Source organism: Globicephala melas, chromosome 15 (assembly GCF_963455315.2).
Source record: "Globicephala melas chromosome 15, mGloMel1.2, whole genome shotgun sequence".
In the NCBI taxonomy this organism is placed as follows: domain Eukaryota; kingdom Metazoa; phylum Chordata; class Mammalia; order Artiodactyla; family Delphinidae; genus Globicephala; species Globicephala melas.
This window is the reverse complement of record NC_083328.1, coordinates 33328583-33354666: the sequence shown is the minus strand read 5'-3', so window position 1 is coordinate 33354666 and position 26084 is coordinate 33328583. Positions and strand designations below refer to the sequence as shown.

General features: G+C 40.8%; 1 protein-coding gene across 13 annotated transcripts in view; it reads left to right on the top strand.

Moving 5' to 3' along the window:
- Positions 1 to 26084, top strand: part of RBFOX1 (RNA binding fox-1 homolog 1) — a 2181496-nt gene that overhangs the window by 421053 nt on the left and 1734359 nt on the right. The gene's annotated exons all lie outside the window — the stretch shown is intronic.

Genomic DNA, 26084 nt, shown 5'->3' with positions numbered 1-26084 from the left:
TCCATGTTTACAGTGCACACTGCAGCCCACTGAATCCAGGGAAAAGATGGCATAAATAGGCCAAATGGATAAATGAGCAAAGGGATGAAGCACAGACTTTACCTACTCTTCCTCTGCTTCCTGCATGTTATTTTTATTTGATGTCAGGGTTGAGAGAAATTCATCAAACACATACATATTGAGCATTGACTATGAGTCAGAAACGCTATTAGCTGTTTGGATACAGCAGAGAACCATGAAGACATATTTCTGCGTTCATGGAATGAACACATAGTGCAAAGAGAACTTGTAAGAGGGGCTCTCAGTGGAGCCTGGAGCAGGTTTCTCTGAGTTCAGAGGTTGAGTAGCACGTACCCAGGGGAAGAATGTTCTCGGCAGAGGAAACCACGTGTGCAAAGGCCTCGTGATGAAGAAAGCACTGTGTTCTGGAGGAATGCGTAAAGGACTTGTGAAGATGCATTATAGGTGCGAGGGGGATGAAGTGAGAGGCACAGCAAGGGAGATAGGAGGTCTTTAAGACCAAGGTCTTCAGGGAGCTTTGTCTTTATCCTAAGAACCATTTGCTGAAATGAGCAATAGGGCGGTCATGTGTGGTGGAGGTGTATATGTGTGTACATTTTATCTGCTCAGCATCTGAACTCCTTTCCTGTGCTTGGGGAATCATTGTTGTGTGGGTGTAATGGGAGTCAGGAAGCTAAAAACACCAGATACTCACTCTTCCCCTCTCCTGGCAGCTTGGTGTGGGCATGTGAGTGTGGGCCAATCCAATACTTTCTCTTGGCTCTGGAGGGAGGGCTTAGAGCCTGTTCTTGTGACAGTACCAGCCAGTCAGCAACCTCTGAATAGGGCAGTGTGGTCCGAACCTGACTCTTCTGTGGTCATCCTGGTTATGGTGGCTGGTTTTATTCTTCAGCCTCCATGGCAAGTTGGTGAGCAATCCAGTATCCTTCCGAAGAACTCCTTTTCTGATTAAACACATCCCTGCCAGTTTCTTTTGTTTGTAACCAAGAACCCCGATCAATACAGGAAGTGAACAGGCCTAAGTGTGTGCTGGGGGTGGGTGGGTGGGGATGGGGATGAGGGAGTCACGGTTATCTTTATGACATTTGAAGTCAGACAGTGCTCAGGGGCTTCCCTGGTGGCTCAGTGGTTAAGAATCCTCCTGCCAATGCAGGGGACATGGGTTCGATCCCTGGTCTGGGAAGATCCCACATGCTGCAGAGCAACTAAGCCCGTGCACCACAACTACTGAGCCTGGACTTTAGAGCCCGCGAGCCACTACTGAGCCCACACACCACAACTACTGAAGAGTGCGCGCCTAGAGCCCGTGCTCTGCAACAAGAGAAGCTATGACAGTGAGAAGCTCGCACACTGCAATGAAGAGTAGCTCCCACTCGCCCAACGCAGGAAAAACAAACAAACAAACAAACAAACAAACCCACCAGCGCTCAGTAGTCAAATAAGCACAAAGAGGGAGTTCTGTCCATGGTACTGAATGGTTGTTAATCAGTGCTTTCTTCTGGGTGTTTGACTCCCTCCCCAGGAACCTATTAGCCACCAAAGGCAGGTGTAAACCTCAGCTGAGGTCTCTACTCTTCCTCTGGTACTTCCTACTGTCCATTTTCTTTGGACATATACAGCATGGAGTTTGTCTACATTTGTGTTCTCAGAGGAAGGTGGTGACAATACGTGCAGGATGGTGGTCATTAAAATCTATTTTGGGTCAGCCCCCTGTTCCAGTACAATTATATATGCTTCTCAAACCTCTCTCTTGCCTTCCTTATTTGCTAACCCTGCTCACGAATAAGGGTGGACAGATTCCTGGGAAAGAGCGATGGCTTAATTAATGGTAATGTGAAGGATGTAGGTGCCTCAGTGATTGGGGCTCCGTGAATGCAGAATTGGATGGAAGGCTGAGGTGCAAAATGGGATAATTGAACTGTTCGCTGAACTGGAATTTAGCAGTTAATCACTTTTATGAAACCTGCATCTCAATTCATTACTCCGTTTATGCCTTGTTGCAATACAGAGCTGTTCAGCTAATTGGTAAACAGGAGCCAGGCAGTGTACCCCGGAAAGGGCAAGGCTATCAAAGGTAGTGTGATATTTTATATGAGTGCACATCTCCATTCCATCCAGCCAGGAGTTACCTATCAGCTTGGGCTCCATGCTGTTTCTCAGGTAGGCACTAAACATCGTAGTGAAGTCGTACTCTTACGTCCCGAACAGAACTGCTGACAGTCAATTCTGTTTCATGAAGTTCCCTACCCAATTAATACCTGGTAATGAACTTTCTAGTATGATGATTAAAGTAATGGGTTTTGGCAGCAGAGCTTTCCAAATTGGAGGTGGGAGTCTATATAGATTCCCTGTGTGACACTGGACAAGCTAATCCCCCTTCTGAACCTCTGTTTCAGTTGCGCCTACCTCAAGAGTGTTGTAGTGAGGATTATATGGGGCACATTTCATAATGAGAGCAAAGTGTCTACTACAGTGCCTGATATATGGTGTGCATGTTCAATCAGTGCTAGGTCTTACTATTATCTTTCACCTAGAAATTCTTTTTCTGTTGTTGTTTATTTGTTTTAAGAATAGAAGGAGGGCTTCCCTGGTGGCGCAGTGGTTGGGTTCTCCTGCCAATGCAGGGGACACGGGTTCGACCCCTGGTCTGGGAAGACCCCACATGCCACGGAGCAACTAAGCCCATGCGCCAAAACTACTGAGCCTGCTCTCTAGAGCCCGTGATCCATAACTACTGAAACCCGTGTGCCTAGAGACTGTGCTCTGCAACAAGAGAAGCCACCGCAATGAGGTGCCCACGCACCACAAGGAAGACCCAACGCAGCCAAAAATAAATAAATAAAATAAATAAATTTATGAAAAACAACAACAACAAAGAAAAGGAGGAGTAAGAAAATAATCTTTTCCATTTGTTTATTAAATCAGAGACAGAAACTGAAGGGGGAAATTAGAGTAAGTAGCTGATCGATTTAATAGAGGGAAGTTTATCAACAAAGACTTCAAAAAAAAGGGGGACTTTTATGAGACTGACTAGGAACAAAGGAAAGTGTAAGGGGCATAAAATTTGGATTGGAGGTATGGATATAGGACATCATCAATAAACCTTTCATTATTTTTGGAGGGGGTCTTAATGAAAATAGGGCCTTAGTCTCCTGATGATCTACTTGTTTTGTTTGATGCAGGAATAAAGAGGCCCCATCTGAAAAAAAAAAATCTTCATTTTGAAGCCAAGACTGTTATACCCCAATATTCTAGTGAACCTTCCTTTCCTATTTAATTTCAGAGCTCTCTCTTTCCTAGAACGCAGACATGAAACCATGGTGACGGGGGGGGGGGGCCCGCTAAGTTAGGCACAAATCTAAGTGAAGGACTCCACTGTATACTTGGAATTGCCTTTAATGACTAAAACTTTCGTACTGAGTCAAGCTGTAGGTTTTGGATTGCCTTGTTAAATACATTTCTATTCCATCCCAGCAGACAGGCCTGCTGGAGGCATGGAATTGGCAATCATGAGTGTAGGTGGTCGGAGTCACAACAGTGAATGAGAGAGAAAGTGTTGAGAAGGAAGAAAAATACCTGAGGATACAACCTTGAAGAATGCTAAACTTTAAGGACCATCAAAAGCATTGGGCTCTTGTGAAACATTTTTGGACTTTGAGAGAAGATGCTTATGTGAAGATGGTTCACCATTTATTCTCACATTCAGCAAGTATTTATTGAGAACCTTCTGTGTTCCAGGCATAGTTCTAAATGCTAGAGATAGACTAATAAACAAAATCTACATAGTCCCTTCCCTGTAGGGCTTGCATTTGTGGGGGTAATAGGACTATAAAATTAACAACTGTAAACAAGATAAACTTGAAGTGTCATAGGTGCCATGAAGGAAAGAAATAAAGTCCTGATGGTTTCTAGGGAGGACCTCTTAGATAAGGTGGTCAGGAAAGAAAGACCATTCTGAAAAAATAAGATTTGATCTGAGACCTGTAGGGTTAAAAATATCCAGTCATGCAAAGAGCAGTGAGGAGGGGGGATGTTTCAGGCAGTGCTATCGGTGTGTGCAAAGGCCCTGAGGTGGAAATAAGCCTAAAGTGTGTGAGGAATATATAGCAGGACTAATCCAGCTGAAGAGGAGTGAGTCTGAGTGTTCTGAGATGAGTCTGGAAGAGACAGAACTTTGAAGGTCACGGTAAGGAGTTTGAATATTTTCCTGTGAGCATTGGGATGCATTAACACATCTTCCCCTTGTTGAAATGCCTGAGTACTGGGTCTAGAGGCCTGTGATACGTTAACTCATGTAGGACACAGTCATAGTTTGGTTTCAGATTACTGTTTCATGTCAGGCACTGGAGTATACGACACTGAAAGCTATTAATGTAAATTAATGATTGCTCCTGCTGGCTTTGTTACAGTTTACTCCAATGAGGGATTAATAAATGTGTCATGCCTTGCAAATTTGCATCCATTAAAAACCTTACCGTCATGGGGGCACCACTGATCCCCTTCGGGGGGGGTCTAAGAATGAAAAAGGAACACCATGCAGCTGCTGCACCTAGTATTCAATATAAACTGGTTAAAATAATATCATCGATGGGAAAGTACTTTGAAAAGAGAAACTCTATAATTATCAGGTGGTGCTAGAGATAAGAATGAAAGTCACAGTCTAGGTACCTCTGACACATACTTGCAGTGGAAGAGATTACCATGTGTTAATCCCTGAGTCATGCTAGGAGCTTTCATAAATGTAATTACTTTTCGTCCTGATAACCCTGGGAGGTAGGTATTATCCCCATTTTACAGATAATGCAACTGAGTTTCATAATAGATAAATAATTGGCCCCAAATCTCACAGCTGGGAACAGGAAGAGCTCAAGTTTTTATCCAAGATTATCTGACTTGAATAACACTGCATTGAAAGAGAGGTGTCTAAATCCTCGGCAGCCACACACTGAGTTGATGGAAGAGTTTGAGAGGTCCTTGAATTTTCCTCACCAGAATTGACAACCAGATATGTGAACTATATTACTGCTCTTTCTTTAAAAGTGAGAACTTCACATTTCAAAGACTGGCTGCAGTAAAATGTCGGGTGAAACGAGGAGCTTCGTAACTCCTGGAGGTAGGTATGAGTCCTGGCTCTGCTTCTTGCTTAAATTGTGTCTGTGGACAAATTATTTAACCTCTTTGGGACTCTGCTCATTCATTATAAAATGGGAATAATAACAGTGCCTACCTCTTAGGGATGTTGTAAGGATGTACAGAGATAAGGCATGGAAATTGCTTAGTACCATGCATGGTGTATAATAAGCTCTTACTAAAAGCTACCTATTATTTTTCTCATCCCAGAGAGATTTGAACAATATAATATAGAGAAAGTAAAATTTATAGTTGCAACTGCCATATTAACAGCCACCATTTTGTTGGAAAAGCAGACAAGGCAATGGTTGTTTTGATTTTGCTGAAGTCTAGAAAATATTACTGACGTCTCAGATTCTTTGAACTTGAGTTCCTCAACCTTGGATGCAAAATTGAATCACTTGGGGAAATTTTGATAAATACTAGGGGTCCTTCCCCAGAGATGCTGACTTAGTTGCTCTAGGGTGGAGCCTGGGTGTTGACATCTTTTAAAGCATCCTGGGTTGAGAACCACTGCTTTCTATTGGCTGTGGAGTTCAGAGGTCATGGGGTGCATTCCCTATGCTTCACCAGACTTGACCTAGTTGGGATAGATGGATGACACCATAATAATATATATCTCCTTCATGGCAACAGTTCTCCTCTCTTTTATAGCCACTGACGTGTGTGTGTGTGTGTGTGTGTGTGTGTGCGCGCGCGCGCGCGCACGCGCACGTGCCTGCCTGTCTGTCTTCCAGGACTAGCCTCATGCAAACGTCAGTTTCTCTTGGTTCTCTCAAGCCTTTCAAGGAAGGACACCTGTTTATAAAAATGACCCCACTACTTAGTGACTTCTGGATGTGTTTTTAATGGGACACAAAGTAGGGAGTGAGTCAGCCTTTTCAATCAGCTTCTTCCTCAGCAGGGAGCCATTGAAGCTATCAAATTATATTTCAGATATATCACCTCACACTATAATGAAGTGTATCAGAATGAATGCTTGGCTGGTGTATCTGGGTCCTGTCCTGGGTTGTTTATATTTATTTATGTTTTAAGCTTGCTCAGGAGTATTTGGTTCCCTGGGTTGTGATTCAAATGAGTCTTTAAAATATTTTTATGTGATGCTGCATTTGAGTTCCAGGCAACAGGGAGCCCCAGAGCATGGGGCAGTGACAATTTATGTGGTTTAGATATAGATAGACCAAGTCATTAAAGAATGGGGGTGGGCAGCCAGCCTGTGCCTGGTTTTATTAGGATCCAGTATAAAGTGCATGTGATAGTGATTCTCCTCTTAGCTGAGATGAATTGGTCTCATAAGCAGACACGGAGAGAGGAGGAAAGAAGTATGTGTGGGGGTGGTGTGCTTTCAGCAAGATCAGCAGCAGTTGGAACCATGTAAGTTGGACAACACGTTGCAGCTCCAAGAGGAAGGTATCACCAACCTATTAAAGACGTCACTGGCTTTTTGATTGGACATCCAGAAATTGACGCACTGCCTTTGGTTCTATTACGTTTTCAAAGTTTAATTAAGTTTATACCTCTCCCACCTGGACCTCATAAATAGCCTTCAAGTAAGTCATTTGTCATGGAAGGGCTCTTATGAGTAGCTTCATCTTACAGACAACATTATTATTGCCTAAAGTCTTGCCTTAAATCCATCAATTCAATACAGGCTTCAGTGCCTTACTCAATTTTGACATATTATCCCAAGGGGTTATTTTCTGATTGGCAAGTGGCTAATTCATTAACTTATCACAAGGGGGGAGAATGAGGATACATTATTAGCTTTTTAAATGATGCAACTGGTGATTAAAGAGAATTAAATTGAACTTTAGGGGGTCTTTTTTTCCATGTAAGTCAATCCATTCTCTTTTGTGAAAGGTCAAGCTCTTGGTCCAAGTTGAGGTCATCTCAGCCTATATCTAAAGATATCCCTGTTTGCGGTTGGGGGAGATGCTATGTTCCTTAAGGGCTCATGGGACTGTATATTGGCATGGCCTCTTTGAGAATCGACAGAATCTACAAGTTTGAAAATGCATATTCCTAGGACATAGAAATTCCACCTTTAATCTTGTGCCTTGGACAAACTTTTACATGTGTGCAAAGAGATGTGTACAAGAATGTTCACTGCAGCCATGTTTGTAATGGCAGACATTAGGAAATAACATAAATGCCCATCAGTGGAGGCATGGGTAAGGAACATGTGTGTATTTATGTGATAAACTACATTGCATCAGTTAGGAATACAGGTAGTTCTTCTTTTAATGTAGTGCTGCACCTTGATTCCTTGCATCAATACGGACAGGCTCAAACACAACATACAGAACAACACTGGGTAGGGAAACACATCAACAGAAGGACACACACTGAGCTTTTGTCAGTGGCTATCTGGGAGGGGGCGTTGGGTGGGGGGAATGGGACTGAGCACCATGGTGTCAGCATTATCTGTAATGCTCTGTTTGTTTTAAAGAATGGAAATAATTATGACAAAATATAATATTTATATCTTAAGGTAGTAGGAATATGAGTGTTTTCTCCATGATTTTTGTTCCTCTTATCACTTTTTAAAGTTCTCAAAGGATGTTGAGTGGAAGCAGGAAGGGGGATTTCCGTCAGAGGCAAACCTGAGGTCTGCCATGGCAAGCTGTCTTCCGTACCTCCAGGGAAGGATTCCAGCTTAACCTATTCAGGAGGCTATTGAGGGATTTCTACTCAACAATTGGGTCTCCTTTCTTGACTTCTGTTATTCACTGAGGAATTTGGTCTTAGTATTTGACCTACTGCTTCCCCTACGGGGCATATAAGTCAACTTTTCTCTGTATTTGGGTTTGCCAAAACACTCCATTCCAACTACTTGACACTTATGTTGCTACATAAGAAGATTCATTGCTTTTAATGAAAATAATATCTGTGACGATAGGGGGAAAATTATGTGTCAATTGAAGGTAAGATCTCAGTTGCTCTTCGATAAACTCCCTGGACTTCTCTGCCTGCTTCTTCTCCTGCCACTTGTTCACAGTCATCCTGGGATGGACATCAGATCCCCAAAATTTGGCCAAGAAAGGGAAAGAAGAGGCTTGTTCCTTCTGAGATGACATAAAGATTTTAGTCCCTAGTGTTAGAAATTCCAACCAGTATTTTTTTTGGCACCTGGACACTTACTCAGCATTCAGTTTAGGCATGGTGTGACTGTGACTTCAATGACAAGCATGAAAATGAAGGGGTAGTGAAGCCGATATTGGACTTCAGACTGCAGGGCAGGGTGGGGCTGGCTACTGCCTTTGCAGTTTTTACTGATGTCATGAGTGGGATGGGAACCAGGGAGGTAGACTGACTGAGAATGCATGAGGCTTCCAAGAGAACAATCCAACCTCCCAATGCTCTTCGGTTTTGTCTTTGCCTTGGAACCCGTGTATCGATACCTTATTTGACACTTGGAGTGGTATTTTGAAGTTATTTTCTAGAATGTCATCTAAATTTGGAGTTAGATATTCATTAATGTATTGATTCAACTGATACTTATTGACCCACTAACCATTTGGTAGACCTTGGACTTGTTACTTAGGAAAAAAATGGTGCAAAGGAAGACTTGTACCCTCAAGATGCTCCCAATATAGTAGGACAAAGAGACAATTAAGGTTGAGTGTAATGTATGTTTAATAGGCATTGAACATGTGTGAAAGTCCAAGACTGGAGACTGTGGTGCCTTTGTGAAACTCAAGGCACTTCAGTATCGTGGAGTGTGGACTGAGAGGGAGAGGGATGTAAAATAGACTGCCTGTAACTCCCTCCTCACTAATTACTGGCTGTATAACTTTGGGCCAGTCATTTAACTTCTTAGCTCTCTCATCTGTAAAATGTGATACTGATAATAACCTCTTAAGGCTAGTATGAATATTAAATGAGGCAGCAAAGATAAAGAGCCATTTTGAAAGCTATGTTCAGATGCTTTGGTACTATTACACAGATAGGTAAATGGAACCAACATAAAAGTTATCCTAAAGTTTATGTCTAGGACATTGGCTTCCCTGAAAGACATGTTAGAGAAAGTCATTGTAATGTCACTCTCAAATCAGCGTCCCCCTAGGGTGACCAACTACCCCAGTTTGTCTGGTTCTGTTTCAGTTTTAGCACTGAGAATTACATATCTGGGAACCTCCCCCACTGTCCCCACCCCCAGTCCCAGGCAAACTGGGACAGTTGATCGCCCTAATCTCCACTCTTGGCTCCACTGTGAGAGTCTAAAGTATCTGGTACCTGGGTCTCAATGTTGAGTACACATTTTACATTTTAAAAAATTACTTCATATTGTGGTTGCCATCTCCATCCACCAGCTTCAGAGAGAAAGCTCTCTCTACTCTGTACAGTTACGGAAATAGACAGAGGATGTATTGGTTTTGGTTTTTTAACCTAAACTCATAGTTGAAGCATTTATTCTCTTTCTCTGCAAGAGTCCAAGTTTTAGTAAAAAATGTACTTTGAGAAATCAATACAAGATTTGATCCAACCAGGTCAAGGTCTCCAGCTGACCTAATCTTAATTCATTGTGAAAGTATTTCTATTTATTAAACTCTTTTAAGTCTACGCAAAAGCTGCAAGAAATGGTGTTTAGGTATGAAAGAAAGGGAGCTCAGAAAGCTAAATTTAGATAACACCTGAGTCACTTTGCTGCTAAGTAGAATTTAATAGAGGTGCATCTCTGTAATCTTTATATGTGTTTGGCATGACAATTTATTTTGTTTGCCAGGAACAAATACTTAAGGGAAAAAAAAACCTTTTTGAATTGCAACATGAATTTCATATCAACAAGGACCATTTTGATTTAAAGGCCCATTTTCCATAGCAAGGGATAATTTATGTTTGGTGCAAAGCTGCTGCCCTTCTTTTGCCGGGCAGAATTCTTGAATACATTTTAGCCTCTTAAAACATGTTATTTCCTGTTTGTGAGGATAGAGAGAGGTGGTTTCTTCATATCCAAAGTGCCCTAGGATACCCTTTTCTCTCCAGCTCTGAGATATTGTGATTGGACTGGTCCAAACTTGAACTGGGTTGTTAGTGGCCTGAACTGGTCTCCATGGGTTATATTAGAGAGAAGTTCATTACCTACCCAGTGCCTCACATGCAATTAGTGAGACAGGTTGGGCTATAAAATGGCAAAGATTAAAGATCACTCAGACAAAATGGAGAATTTATTGCAGATATATTAGTACATCCCAGGTAATCTGAGGACGTGGCATGGAACATCTGGGCCTCAAAAAGACTAGAACTAGAGACTCAGAAGTTGCCAGGTTCCTCTTTTTCTGTCTCTCATCACTGCTTATATGAGTTTCAACATCTCTTTCCAGAGACCAGCTATGAGAATGTGAGTGGCAACTCTAGAGGCTCAAACCTTATGATTCCACCTACCAAAGAGGGACCCCATTCCTTCCTTTGATAACTACTCAAAAAACTCAAAGGCAAGATTTTATATGGACCATCCTGGGTCAAGTACCCAACTTCGAATCAGTAATCTCAGGTCTGCAAGCCTTGGTTATGTAACACAAACATGGCACCTGGGAGTCCCACTCTGGGTATCAGGGTCATGTCCAGAGACCTGGAATTGTGGGGGTGGGGGAGGACAGCCATTCCAGGTAATGTTAACTATGGTGCCCGCTAGTGGTGTTTCTCTCAGCTCCATCACTTACAGTTGTAAGGCAAATCATTTACCAGTTACCTGGTAATGTGGTTATCACAATATCTACCTTATAGTGTTAGAAATAGTTAAATCACATATATTCAGGACATAGTATGGTGCCTGGTATATAGGAGGCAGGTGATAAATGGTAATAGTGATTATAATAGTGTGAATTTGGTGATGGTGATAAGGAAAGGGGAAGATAGTATTAGTTGCCTGCTCAAACTTCTGTGAAATCTTAAAGATTGTTCATCATATAGGAAATGTTGCACTAAGCTGAATAGGAGGTCTTATTTTGCATATCAGCAAAGTCTTCTATGGGTCTTAGAACATTTCTCTTTGTCCTCTGCAAATACCAGAGACTTATCAAGACAAAGATTTCTCTTTTTTTCTTAATTTATTTTTTATTGAAGTATGGTTGAATCACAGTGTTGTGTTAATTACTGCTATACAGCAAAGTGACTCAGTTATACATATATATACATTCTTTTTCATATTCTTTTCCACTATGGTTTCTCACAGGATATTGAATATAGCTCCCTGTACTATACAGTAGGACCTTGTGGTTTATCCACTCTATATATACCAGTTTGCATCTGCTAATCCCAAACTCCTAATCCAACCCTCTCCCACTCCCTCCCCCTTGGCAACCACCAGTCTATTCTCTATGTCCTTGATTCTGTTTCTGTTTCATAGATAGCTTCATTTGTGTCATATTTTAGAGTCCACATATAAGTGATATCATATGGTATTTAAGACAAAGATTTCTTATAGAATTTCTGTGTTATGGTCACATTCATTCATTTATTCTTACATCAAATATATATTTGAACTATTATGTCCCAGGAACTTTTCAGAACAAGTTTTACAGTAGAGAGCAACACAGATAAGGTCTGTTTCATCTTGCAGCAATCACTTTAGTTGGGATGGGGGGTGGACACAGACGAACAAAAACTGGAGGAACAAATCAATCAATAAGTTAATTGTATATTGTGGTAACCATGAGGAAGGAAATAAGCTGCGTGATGTGGGAACAATGGAATGGGATGGTCAAGAGAGGTCTTCCTGAAGAAGTGATACTGCCACTTAGAACATGAGAAGCAGCAGTCCTGCAGAGGGCCAGCAGGAGATTGTTCCTAGCTGAGGCCACAGCAGTAGCAAAAGCTTTGAAAAGGAAAAGATCTTGGTGTGCTTGGACAGTAGTAAATTGGGAGGAGCATGGCCTGAAAGGTCAGTGAGGTCAGCCCAGTTAAGAAACCCTGATTGGATTGTTTTTCCCGGAAAAAGAGTCTTAGTTTTCACTTAATGGTCTCAACTCTTTAACCAATTATAAGGCATATGTTGAGGACAGTCATTCATTAACTCCACCCAAATGCATTTTTTTGTTATCACAGCATCATCAGTGCAAGTGAAATCCTTCTACTGTATTACAGAGGGAATCCTCTCCCCAAAGGAGCACACTACCAGCCAGTGATGTCCTTAAGAAGGGCTTGGGGTCCTGTCTGCCTATCTATTGGGGTTCAGGCAAATCTGTGTACAGATAAACACTGTAAACACTATTGTCAGTAGGTAATTACCTACCACAAAATGTTGTGAGAATTGGATAATATAATGGATAATATAATAAATGTAGCCCCCTTGGCACAGTGCCTGACATGAGGAAGGCACTTAGTAAATAACAACTATCATCACTACCATTACTAATTTGCTTTTGTTTAACCTCTCCCATTAGACTTTGAAGGAGTTGAGGGCAGTTTCTTGAATTTATTTCCCTCTTCATCTCAGAAGCTTAGCAGAAGGTCTAGTACATAATTAGCATTAAATAATTGTATTTTGAATGAGTAGATGGATAAAGAAAACTGATTTTTTAGGAAGTCACCTCTTTCTCTGAGAAGTCGTGTTCTCTTGAATTGACAGCAGACCCTGACAATGTACACTTCTGATTTTGCGTGCCTAGGATTCATTTACCTTTATTGCAACGGCACCTGGATTTTGCTTTGGGGAACTACTTGTTCCCAGTAGGTAGCAGTTTTACGGAGACTGTAAAGGAGCCCCATACTTCCAAAGAAGGGAGGCAAGTGACTCAACACAAGTCAATCTTACTCTTTCTCCCAGAATCAAATCTTGAGTGGGGTGACACAAAGATGTAAAATAGTATGGGCTTACTCACCCTGACTGTAACTCTCAGAGGAGGCTAGCCCATAGTCTACTGCCTGGATTCCCAGAGGTGGCTTTTAAGCTTTCCTTCATTTCTCTGAGCTTCCCAATATCCCTATAATAAAATATCTGTTTTGTATGCTTTCCATAGTTACTTTCTGTTGCCTGCAACCAAAGAACCCTGAGTGATAAAAGAAGATTGGGATGTAGGTGATGAAGCAGAAACCCCACCTGCAACACATAGGCTCTGGGAGGCCAGTGGTCCCTTCATGGTCTTTGTTGGTGGGAGATGCATCAGGGGTACTGGGCTGGTCTGGGCAGTTTGGTAGATCAGTTCTCTCCTATGGGACATGCACAGTTGGAATGGTTCTGCCAAAGTCAGAGACCAGCCAAGTAGACTGTGATCGTAGGAACATTAATTTGTCTCTACAAAGAAGAAAACACGCTTTAGTAAATTTGAAAGGTAAACAGTAGATGGCAGAATGTTATATAATACTCTCCAATGGCTGTGTTAGGTCAGGTTCTTTGTAACTGGTGAAATGTAATAACAATTGTATCGTCAGAAATTTTCTTCAAGAGTGCTACATGTTTGTGTGTGTGTTAAAACACACTGGCCTCACAGGCTTATATGTGGCTGGGTTCACTTGGGAATGCACTTAGAGTAGGTGCTCTGACCTGCTTGGGTCTCCTGGGACTGAAGTTTCTAGGCTGGGATTGGGGTATTCCTTATTGGATACACATTGGACAGAATTCTGTATCAGTTCAGCCGCCATTTATGGTGTGCTCTCCATGCTAGGCACTGTGCAGACGTGGAAAGACTTTGGGTGATTAGGAGGTGTGATGGAAAAATTGTAACCTAACCTCAGTAATTCATACCTCTGTATAATCCCCTCTCTTGAGTTTGGGTAGACCCGTGACTTAATTCTAACTGATAGATTAAACAAAGGTAATGCAGTGAGATGTCACTCCCTTGATTACATTTATATATATACACACTATATGTGTGTGTGTGTGTACATATATATAAATATATATGTACACACACACATATATTATATATATATATTCCTTCCGCTATTATTGTATATATCTATTATATACATACATACTTATAAGTATATATACTTATAATACAGTTATTATATAATACTTATATCTAATATATTTGTATATAACACATAATATATATGTGTGCATATATGTGTATGTATATACATTTGATTGTCATTAGTTACAGTAGTTACATTCTATAAAGTTGCCATACTTTATAGATATATATGTACATACATACATATATACACATACATGCATAATATATACATATACATATATATGTATATATACATATTTCCCCTAGGAGTAATGGAACAGTGGTTTGGGATTTACTACTTCACTGTTCCCAGTGAATGTATGTATATTATGTATTTGTCTCACATAAATTATAATCTTAAATCCTGAAAACAATTTATCTTGGTAGATTCTGTTTTTTCTATTTTTCAAAAGAGAAAGTGGGGTTTAGAAGTGATAAGGGACTTGCCTGAGGCCACCCCAACCAGGGGCCAAAGTTGGTATTTAAACCCCATCTACCTGGCCTCAAAGCCGGAACTTTTTGCACTGCTCTTAACTGCCTTCTCATATCTCCATCCTCCCGTCATCTCTGTAGGAGAGCTGAAACAAGAAGTCAGAGCATTACCTTGTTCTGCCTCAGCTGGGAATGTGTATTGGGCAACTCAGATTTTTCCTACTATGTGCATTCTTGCACAAATGTCACCAAAAGCATTTCAAGTATTGATTTTGAGGTTACAAATAAATTTTAGCAAGTAGACTAATTCACAAATACAGAACCTGCAAAGAGTGAGGATTGACTCTGTGTGTGTGTGTGTGTGTGTGTGCGTGCACATGTGTGTGTATTAACACTCATAGATACATAGAGAAACTCCCCTTGCTGGCTTTGAATAAGGAAGCTGCCATATTGTGAGAGGGGCCTTTGGAAATGGCCATGGCAAGAAACTGCATGCAGCCTCTAGGAGCTGAAAGCAGCTCTGACCAGCAGCCAGCAAGAAAAAGGGACCCCAGTCCTATAGCTGCAAGGAGATGAATTCTATTGATAGTAACGACCTGAAGGAGCCTGGAGTGGATCTTTCCTCAGTTGAGGCTCTGATGAGACAGCCCTAACCAGCACCTGGATTTCCATCTGGTGAAGACCCTGATCATAGGACCCCACTAAGCTTTGCCTGCATTCCTCATCCAGAGGTACGATACGATAATAAATGGGTTTGTTTTAAGGTTCTGAGCTTGTGATGGGTTGTTATTGCAGCGATAGAAAAGCCATGCAGGGAGTGAGTGCTCACACATTCCTACATGGGGACCAGAATCCCTGGTGGAGGAGCTCGTCTTCTTCCTGTGATCCTAGTGTGATACCTGGTTGTTGAGGATCCAAGCCATCAGGTATTGTGAGGTCATCAGGACATGGCCCACCAATGCAATAGGGTCCTGAGGCCAGGCCAGAGGGAAGTGGCCATCTGGCAGCTGAGAAATAAAGAAGTGAGGCCACACCTGGAAGACAAGGTAAACAATGGAGATGCCAAGGCTAAAGCTATGGCACAAGCAATCTGTCAGCCAAGAGGACAGAGTAGGTAGGTTCTGAGATTAAAGCATTTATGCAGCTTGGCAAATGTCTGGACTCACTACGTAATTCACTGTTTTCCCAGCCACCCCTGACCTTGGGATGTCACGTTAGGGTGTTTTAAGTGTCAGGAAGTTTTCAGATCTCTGCGAAGGCAGTATTCTGGTTGCCATGGAAGAGAGCTTAGTGGACAGATGTGGGTGTAATGCATCCTTGTGTGAATTGTTAAGCACATCAACCTTTCTGTTGCCAGCAGTCCCCTTAGATGATAAACCTCCTCCCTTCTGCCAATGGGTACTTTAACCCTTTCCTGACACTAATTTCATAAGTAGGAGATGACAGCTGTGGGTAATGAGACTTGGAAACCATCCAAACTGTAGACTTCTGTATTAAGAGAAAATGATTTTCAGTTTACAATTAGTGCATTTCTAATTTCCTTAAAAAATATGCATAAATACTCACACATGTACATACACACACAGAACCAAAAAAAAAAATCTGAAACTGCATCAAAACATTACAATGGATGTGCCAATGTGGAGGATATGGGGATGAATTTTATTTACTTTTTTCTTTTTCACTTATTCCTTTTTGTTCTACACACTTCCTGTGGTACAACAAAAGGTTAAAAAACTCATTATGTATTGGGGAAAAGGGAAAATTCTTTCTTAGAGGTCAGGCCCTTCTTTCAATCATGCTGCCATGGACAGTAGGTGGTGATGGTTTTAAGTGTGGGTGTTTGTGAAGGATGCAGCAAGCATTCTGGTTTCAGAACCTTTGGTGCCAGTGAAATTAAATAATCTTAAATGTCACCTTCAGGGACTCCCTCTTTCCCGCTCTATCCAAGCTGAAACTTGTAGCTTTGATTCCCTTTGCCTAGAATGCCCCTCTCTCCCTTCTTATAAAGAGTAACTTCTTGCTCCTCAAAGCTGGCTCAAGTGTTGCCTCTTTGGGGAAGCTCCGCTCACTCAGAGGAGGCTGGGGTTCATTAGAGGACCCTCCTCTTTGCTGCCTCAGTCCCCCACCCATCACATGTTGTAATGGCCCCGGCAATGCCTGTTTTCCCTAGTTCGGGTAGATGTTTTTTGTATCTATTGCCAGTGTCTGTCATAGCGCTTGGGGGCACAGAGTAAAGTGCTCCATAAGTGAGAGAAATTTGAGCTTAGCTCTCGTTTTGCCTCAAAGTTGAAAATGGATCCCAGCTGTGCTTGGCTCAGAAGTAACCCTGATAGGGTGAGAGCGAACATTGTGCAAAACCAAGATGGTTAGCCAGGGATTTTGCATTCTGCATTTTTCACGTCCTAACTGGGGTGTGTATGCAAGCATGAGGGGTAATGATTTACCAACCTCATTTTCCAAGACTGTTATCCTTCATCTTGACACACTATTAAAATCATTTAATTATCACTATTTTGCCTTGTCATTACGGGGCCACTGTGATCCATTATTTAGGGTTTTCATGTTTTCTGCCTTCTACCTACTCAGTGGGGGCAGAAGTTGAGATTTCCTGTGTGATTTGGGTTCTGTAACTTCAGGAACACAGACTTATGAGTGAAATCAGCAGGAATTTGGGTGGTGATTTGGAGGATCAGCTGGTCTTCACTTTTACTAAGAGCTAAATTATGCTCAGCGCACTGTAGTTTTTCCTTTTCCACAAACACTCTAAGATCACCACTGCCCTGGGATTCAGGTTTTCTCTGCCTGGTGTACTCTTTCCCAAGGGCTTTGCCAAACCAGTTTCTTCAAATGATACCTCTTAGAGATGTTGGACCTGACTCCTGATTTGAATTGGGCCACTTACCTCTCCTGCCATTATTATTGTTACTCTATGATTCTGTTTGATTTTCTAATTATAAATGTGATACTATATATTTTTTCTTAATAAATCTGGAAATACAGTATGTATAAAAGTCACGCCAAGTAATCCTACCACCTTGGCATTAATGATGGTAATACGTTTGGGGTATTTCCTTTCAGTTTTTTTCCTATGCGTTTAGTTTTTTTACCTTGTTTTTATTTTATTTTAAAAAATGTATTATAGAAAATTTCAAACACGCTGAAAAGTAGAAAGTATAACAAGTTCCCGTGTACCCACCACCCAACTCCAGCAATCATTACCTATATATTGGGGCAAATAGTTAAGAAGGAAAGCTCCTTTATAGAAAAACCACGGAAATAAGAGCAAGCAGGATGGTAAATCACCCAGCAATCCCTAACAATCACTAGAATATCACCACTTTGCAGCTCCTACTGAAATAATAGAGGTAGTCAATAATGATCAATAACTGCTAAAACCATGAGGTGACATGATGATGGTGAATTTGATGATGGATGGATCAGGATGACACCATCTGAACCCACTGTTCAGTCAAGTGGTAAAATCAGATATTATATATATGCAGTAGGTAATGCCCAGTACCATGCATGATGTGGTCATGCCAAAAAGAAAATAAATTGTATGTGAATCCAATGAAGCTTTTAGACCTAACTGACAGTTATAGGAAATATGAGGTTAGAGGAAAATGTTAAACATAATTTTAAATTTGGATAAAATCAGAGAAATCCAGAAAGTAGGAAATCCTAGAACAAAATTAGAGAATAATATAATGAACCTCCTGTACCCCGACCTTCTAGCTTTATTACATCTCTATTTTATATCTCATTATTATATATTCGCTTCAGAATTTGTAGAGGTTTTTAAAAAACTGATTGAGTTGTCACCCCAATGACCATTCCCCCTTCCCACTGTCTTCCTGTGATGCCTGAATTATTATTCCCATAGATATTGTCTAAATAGTTATGAATCCACTGGCAAAATATGATAGCTCATGCATCTTTCCTCAACATTTTTTTATCTACGTTTTCACAGGCAACACTAGTCTATTCCATTTATCTTCTGTGTAGTATTTCCCTGCAAGACTCTACTACAATTAGTTATCCTTCTCATACTGATGGACATTCAGGTTATTTTGTACTTTTTCAAACAAGGCTCCAATTAAGTTTTGTCAGTTTACTTCCTTGTGCTGAGGTTGAATGTGTAGAAGTGAGATTGCATAGTCAGAGGGTATGTGCCTCCTCAGGTTTAGAAACAGCCTCAGGTTTAGGTTTAGAAACACCCTCAGATGTTTCTAAAACTATTTCCAAATGCCACAAAGGCCTCACTGTTTTTAGTCTGTTGCACCTCTATATGAATTTAAAGAACAGTGTGTTAAAGTCTGCTAAAAAATTATTATAGCTTTTATATGAAGTACATTGATTTTACAGATCTGAGAAGAGTTTATATCCTTATGATATTATTTTCTTATCTATGAATATGGTATATGCCTCACCATTTTTGAGGACTTCCTTCATGTCTATAAATTATATATATATATATAAAGCTGTATATTAAAATGATTTACGTACAAATTCTCTCTATATATGTATATATAATATGTATTTATATTGAATTTAAATAATAAGAAAATCTATTTCTTGGTATATTAGAGGTTTTTGTACCATGTGAATGGGATATTTTTTTCTCATGTAAGTTTGAGTTTTTTGCTTTATTCCGGACATAACAATGCTATTGCTTTTTGTGTGTTGATCTTTATCCAGGAATATTGCTAAATTCTTTATAATGCTAATATCTTGGTTGTGGATATTCTGGTTTTTGAAGATTCTGTTTGTGTTATCCATATCATTTGTCAAGACTGTTTTGGCTCTGCCTTTCCAATCTATAGAAGTTATACATAATATAATATATTAATTACATATTATTTTTCAAATTATTGTATTATATTATTATTTACGTTTATTGATACCACATTTATTGTCTTTTCCATTAGCTAGAAGACCAAGAGAGCAATGATGAATAAAAGCAGTGATTGTAGGCATTCTTTTCCTGTCTCTGACAGTAGTAGGAATCCATCTATAGTTTTACCTTCAAGCATGATTGTTGCAGTGGGTTTTGATAAATAACCTTATTGGGCTGAGAAAATTCCCTACTATACTTAGCTTGCTAAGAGTTTTTGTAATAAATGAGTATCAAATTTTATAAAATGCCTGTTCTGCATCAATTGTTATGATTATATGCTTTCTCCTTAATCTTTTAATGTAGTCCATTACCTTAATAGGAGTTCTGATTCTGAACCATTATTGGATTCTTGGGATAAACCCTATTTGATTATGGTGTATTATTATTTTTAGACCTTGATGAATCCAGTTTTAGAGTGCTGTATTTGAGACTTTTACATCTTTGTTGATAAGTGAGAATGGTTTATAATTTTCTCTTCTTATACTGTCCTTGTTTGATTTTGTTACGAAGGTAATACTACCCTCATTAAGTGAGTCATGGCTTTCTTTTTATATTTTCTGAAAAAAATTATATAAGGCAGAAGATTATATGTTCCTCGAAAATTTGATAAAATTTTCCTAGTTTCCTTTTTTTTTGCCTTTAGAATGAGCATATTGGACAGGAAAAGCAACTTTGATCACCAGTTCTGTTTCTTTTCTAGTTATTGGATTATTGTGATTTCTCGATTTTCTCGAGTCAGTTTTAGTAATTTAGTTTTTTCTAGAAAATTATACATGCAGTGTACTTTTTTTGGTTTTTAGTATGTACCTACTTATAGTTTACTCTTTTGATTTTAAAAATATACCTAACAGAAATACCATATGACCCAGAAATTCCACTCCTGGGTATAAACCCCAGATATCTGAAAATGGGTGTTAAAAATATGCATAAATATTTAAAGAATGGTTCACAATAGTCAAAAGGTGGAAACAACCCAAATATCCATCAGCTGATGGATGGATACACAAAACAGGATATATCCATACAATAGAAAATTATTTCTTCACAAAAAGACGCAGCTAAGTGAAAGAAGCCAGACACAAAAGGTCACATAGTGTATGATTCCATTTATATGAAATGTCCTAATTAGGCAAATCCATAGAGACAGAAAGCAAAAAATGTCATTAGGATTTTGATACGGATTGCATTGAATCTGTAGGTCACTTTGGGTGAAATAGTCATTTTAATTACATTAAGTCTTCCAATCCATGAACTCAGCACTGTCTTTTAAAAGGTGAATTGATCTATTTATATATATTGTGATACAGAAACATTTAGACTTTTATAAACCACCTCATTTTATTATTTTTATTCACCATATTTTCACTTTGCTTCTCTTCTTTTCCTCTCTCATACCTCTTTCTCTTGGATTAATCAAGTTTGCTTTGGAGACAATAGATGGTATCATTTATTAGTGTAGTGGTCTCAACTAGAGGACAGTTTTGCCCCTTGGAAAACATTTGGCAATGTCTTGAGACATTTTTGGTTGTCAGTTAGGGGCTGGAATGTTCTACTGGCCTCTAGTGCGTAGAGGCCAAGGGTGCTGCCTATCATCTTACAGTGCACAAAACAGCCCTGCACCACCAGAATTACCCAACCCAAATATCAATAGCACTGAGGTTGAGAAACTCTTAGTGATTCCATGGCATGGATGTTACCAAGCATTATCTTTCCATTCTGTTTTGTTTTGTTTTTGGCCGCCACACTGCTTGCGGTATCTTAGTTCCCTGACCAGGGATTGAACCCAGGCCCTCGACAGTGAAAGCATGGAGTCCTAACCACTGGACCAGCAGGGAATTCCCCATTCTGGTTTTTTTTTTTTTTTTTTTTTTTTTTGCAGTATGCGGGCCTCTCACTGTTGTGGCCTCTCCCGTTGTGGAGCACAGGCTCTGGACGCACAGGCTCAGCGGCCATGGCTCACGGGCCAAGCCACTCGGCGGCATGTGGGATCTTCCCGGACCTGGGCATGAACCCGTGTCCCCTGCATTGGCAGGAGGACTCTCAACCACTGCGCCACCAGGGAAGCCCCCGTTCTGTTTTTATTAATTGAAATTTTAGCTTAATCTCTTTCAAAATAGTTATTTGTAGTTAACATTTAAAACAGATTGTCAACATATTTTATCAATTTCTGCGTTCAACTTTGTTTCTTACGTTCTTCTGTGTTTATTATCTTTATTCTGAAGCCCACTTTGACAGTTCTTTAGACAAGTGTGAGTAGATGGGTAAAATCTCTTAGCCTTGCTATACCTGAAAATATCATTGTGTTGCTTTCATTGCTGAATCATAGTGAGATGGATCCTAATACATTAGATTCATGGTAATTTCTCCTGGTATATCATTAGCTTGTGTTCCTCATGAATGTCTTTTTTTCTATTCTAAGTGTCATTTCTTTGTAGGTTGTAATCTTTTCTCTATGTCAGCTTTTAAGATTTTTCTTTATTCCTTATGTTATGCAGTGTAGGTATGATGTATCTAGATGTATGTTTTATTTATTCTGATTAGGACTTTCAGAAGACCCATGTTGCTTCAACTTTGGAAAATTCTCCACGATGTTTCTTCAATTGCTCGTTCTTTATTATTGTCTTCATTCATTTCTGGGACTCCTATTAGATGCATGTTGGAGCTTTTCAATCACTCTTATCTCTCGCTTACCCTCTCCTTTATCTCTCTGTCTCTCTTTAGTGCATTCTGAATGAATTCTTCAGAGTTATCTTTCCTGTGATCCTGATTTGGGTCCCATGCCCAAGTGTGAGCCAATCATGTGCTGGCCAATCATAGGTCACATGTCCACTCCAGGAGTTGGGGGTGGGTTTGGTCCAGCCCATAGAGGTTGAGAGTAGGCAAGGGAAGTATGGTTATTCAAAGAAAAATAAAGGAATGCTACTAACTCCAAAAGGGAGAATGACACTGGGCAGGCAGAAATGAGATGTTCACTGCAAATACGCTGTCTCCTTGATCTGGAATTTTCTTCTTTTCACTGTCTCTCATCTCCGTTTCTCCTTGCTCTGACGAGCTTAGCAAACTCTGTTTATTGTTGAAGATCCTAATGAATCAATCTTGGCTCCGTGTGTTCTGTCTCTTGCACTGCATTATTGGCTAATTGTCTGTCTGCCCTGCCAGACCATGTACTGTCAGCATCAGATATGATGTCTTCTCCACACTTAGAGCTGAAATAGGGCATAGGCAGAACTTGGGCTCCAAAGTAATAAAAAAATGCAAAAGGAAATCATGGGAAAGTTTATTGTGTTTGTAAAGTTAAGAGGCTTCACAGGGGAAAACATCATGATACTTAAGCTTGCTTCAAAAGACTACTCTGTAGCCTGAATTGTAGAGATTACTGAAGTCCTGGCTTCCTAAATGTACAAGTGGGTGGAGAATATTTTGAGGCCCATCCATCCAGAGCCACATATTATCTGTGACATCCTTGAAAAATAGGTTGTCTGGAGGTTTTCCAGGTCATTTCAGCTTTCCTGGAGCTTAGGTTTGAATGCCAATTTTGAGTAGCCTTAACTTCCTAACTTTTTTTTTTTTTGCGGTACGCGGGCCTCTCACTGTTGCGGCCTCTCCCGTTGCGGAGCACAGGCTCCGGACGCGCAGGCTCAGCGGCCATGGCTCATGGGCCTAGCCGCTCCGCGGTATGCGGGATCTTCCCGGACCGGGGCACGAACCCGTGTCTCCTGCATTGGCAGGCAGACTGTCAACCACTGCGCCACCAGGGAAGCCCCACTAACTTCCTAATTTTTATGTACCAGAGAAGTCTGTAAGTCCCTTCAAACAACATAAACTACAGGAGAGTGGAGACCTCTGTCTTGTTTGATGCTGCTCTTTCAGTGTCTAGAACAATGCCTGGCAAAGAGCAGGAGCTCAATAGATACATGTTGACTGAGTGAATAGAAATCTAGGTTGCCATCAAGGTCATGAATAGCTATTGGTAAGAAGGATGTGGGGAATTAGTAGGAAGTCCTCATCACTTACTTGACCAGTGAGGAAACAAAAGGGTAATTGCTGTGCAGGTGTCTGAGCATTCAAACCATTCTGCCCTAATATCCCTGGAGGGGAACAGAGGTCGGGAGAGGGTTCTAAGTTTTCTTGCTTGCTTTTGTCCAATATTTAGATCTATTTTAACAACAAGCTTCTATGAGCTTAGTAAATGTTAACCATGAGGCTATGGGTGAGACTACGGGTGTTAGCCCATCTCTAAAATGGGGGTTGACCTCATAAGGACTTCGGGGGATAGAATGAGGTGATGCACGAACTTGATGCAGGGGGCCTGGCATGCAGTGAACTGTGTACATGTATGGTGCAACTGAGCTTAGTAAATACTCTCATTTTAAAACAACACTCCTAATGCCCAAATCATTGGTCTTGGTTGTTGTGAATATGGGGAAAGGGAGGATACTTCCATTTTATTGTGTCTGCTCCAGTTTGGCAAACTTCAGAGTGCTTCAGTATGCCATGATGTACCTTAAAGTTGTTCCTCTATTAGGATATTCAGTAAATAGTTTGTATGTGTTTTCTCTGTGCCAGGGCCAGTGTAGGTACTAGGGTGACGATGATGAAAAATATACACCCAGCCCTTGCCCTCATGGCATTTACATTCCAGGGTGTGAGAGAGACAGGGAACAAATAATCAGACCAATAATTATTTAATTGCAATGGTTCTACATGTTATGAAAATGGAATACATGATACTATGAGGACATAACTTAGCTGAGTATGGGGCAGGGGGACCTTGGGAAAAGGCTTTCTGGAAGATGTGACATTTAAGCCAAGTCTTTTTGAAGGATGTGTAGGAGTTGGCCAAGCAGACAGGTCAGGGAAGGGCTGCCGGGGGAGAGGGTCACAGCCCCTGACCAGGATGGAGTTTGTTTCATTGGAGGGTCAGCAGGAGGATAGGATGGGAAGCCCAGAGAGCAAAGAGGAAAGTGGCAGGAGTGAAGCCAGGGGTGAAATCTCTCAGGCCACTCTCATATATCCTTGTAAGAATTTTGGTCATTATCTTCTGAGTCATGGAGAGCTATTGGAAAATTTTAAGTGAAGTAACAATATAGACATTTTAATGCAGTCGTTAAGAACATAGACTCTGAAACCAGGATGTTGGGATTTGGAGTCCAGCTTAGCTACTGAGTAAGTTACTTAGTTCTCTGAGCCTCAGTCTTCTCATCCATGAAGAGGGGCTAATAAAAGTCCTTACAGGGTCATTGTATCAAAGAAGTGTGTATGTGTATAAAATAAGTGCAGGAATATGTGTGTATGTGGTTTAGAAAGATGACTGGCATACTTGATATTCTATAGAAATTTAAACTATCTCTATTTGAACTATTACTATTATTATTTTGTCTGGGTTAAACCCTCTTAAATCCTTACACAGAAGTGCAGATCTGTTCTATCTTCAGAGAGTCAAAGGGGCCAAGTTGTGCTCTTGGGTTTGCTGGGACAGACTTTTCAGGAGAGTGGAAGCCAGCCTTGCAGGTTCTTTCTCCTTAAACAAGTGAGAGGAAGCTAAGAGTGTTTAGTATTCCATCCAGAGGAGGGCTCGCACCACAGTTAGCCTCAGAAACTGCTGGATAAAACAGGAATAGTTTGGATCAAACTTGTGCAAAGAGATGCCCAAACCATTCCCGTGCTTCTCTGGAGGAACTCTGGAGGCTAATCCATCACTATAAGGTAGAAATGAAACACCCGCTGCTTATCTCCCAGAGAAGAGTCACACGCAGAGAGGCCCCCGGGGTCTGGGGGTTGCTGTGACACACAGGGAGGGGTAGGGTGTGATTTATTAGCATGTGCCCAGCTCTTTCGCCTTTTTGTCCTTTGAGCAGTGCTGGGAGCCAACCAAGCCCAGCTACTTTGCATACTAATAAAGATTGGTGCATGTAATTATTCAGCAGTCACACCATTATTCCTCGGAGATAAATCATCCCTGGTTTATTTACCCTTCTTCCTTCAAGTTATTTTAAGTTGCCTTTAATGCACCACATCTCAAGTTGAGTGGAAGTAACAACGCCGGTAGTTTTTCAGACGTTCTTAGGTGGCGAGGTTTCCACTGGCTCCAACTACATTTATGAGGGGCTCTGCCAGCACCAGTACCCTCCCCTTGTTCCTCATCTTTGCTTGATGATCATGCGTGCCTGTGGAAGCACGTATAATAGCAGGGTGAGTTGGGTCAGGGCCAGGACCCCCTCAGCAACTAAAAGTTGTTGGGAACTTTTGACATCCTGGGGGAATTTGAATTGGGGGTGAGACCTATTTAGATTCCTACTCCTTGAGGGGTATATTGCCCTCCTTTAACCAAAAAGTCACAGGAATGAGTCAGTGGGACCTGCTCCTGTTGCCCAGGGGATGTACATGGACAACCTCTCCCCTCACCCAGGAACCTCTTCCCCCTGGTTCATTGTTTTGGCCCAGTTTTATCTATTTTGCACCCCAAACGAGGAGTAGGTCAAACTTCATCAGCAGAGTTAGAATAGGATGCATCATTTGGCTCCTGCAACCATTGACCTGTGTCCTGGAAGGGCATCTTCCATAATGCCTTGTTTCCTTTCTGTATCCACCAAAACCAGTAAATCCATGTTTTCCTTCATATCTTAGCTCTTGAGTACCTCTGTGATGAGCAAACATTTGACATCTGTACATACATTTTTTTTAGACTAGCAACAGAGTAA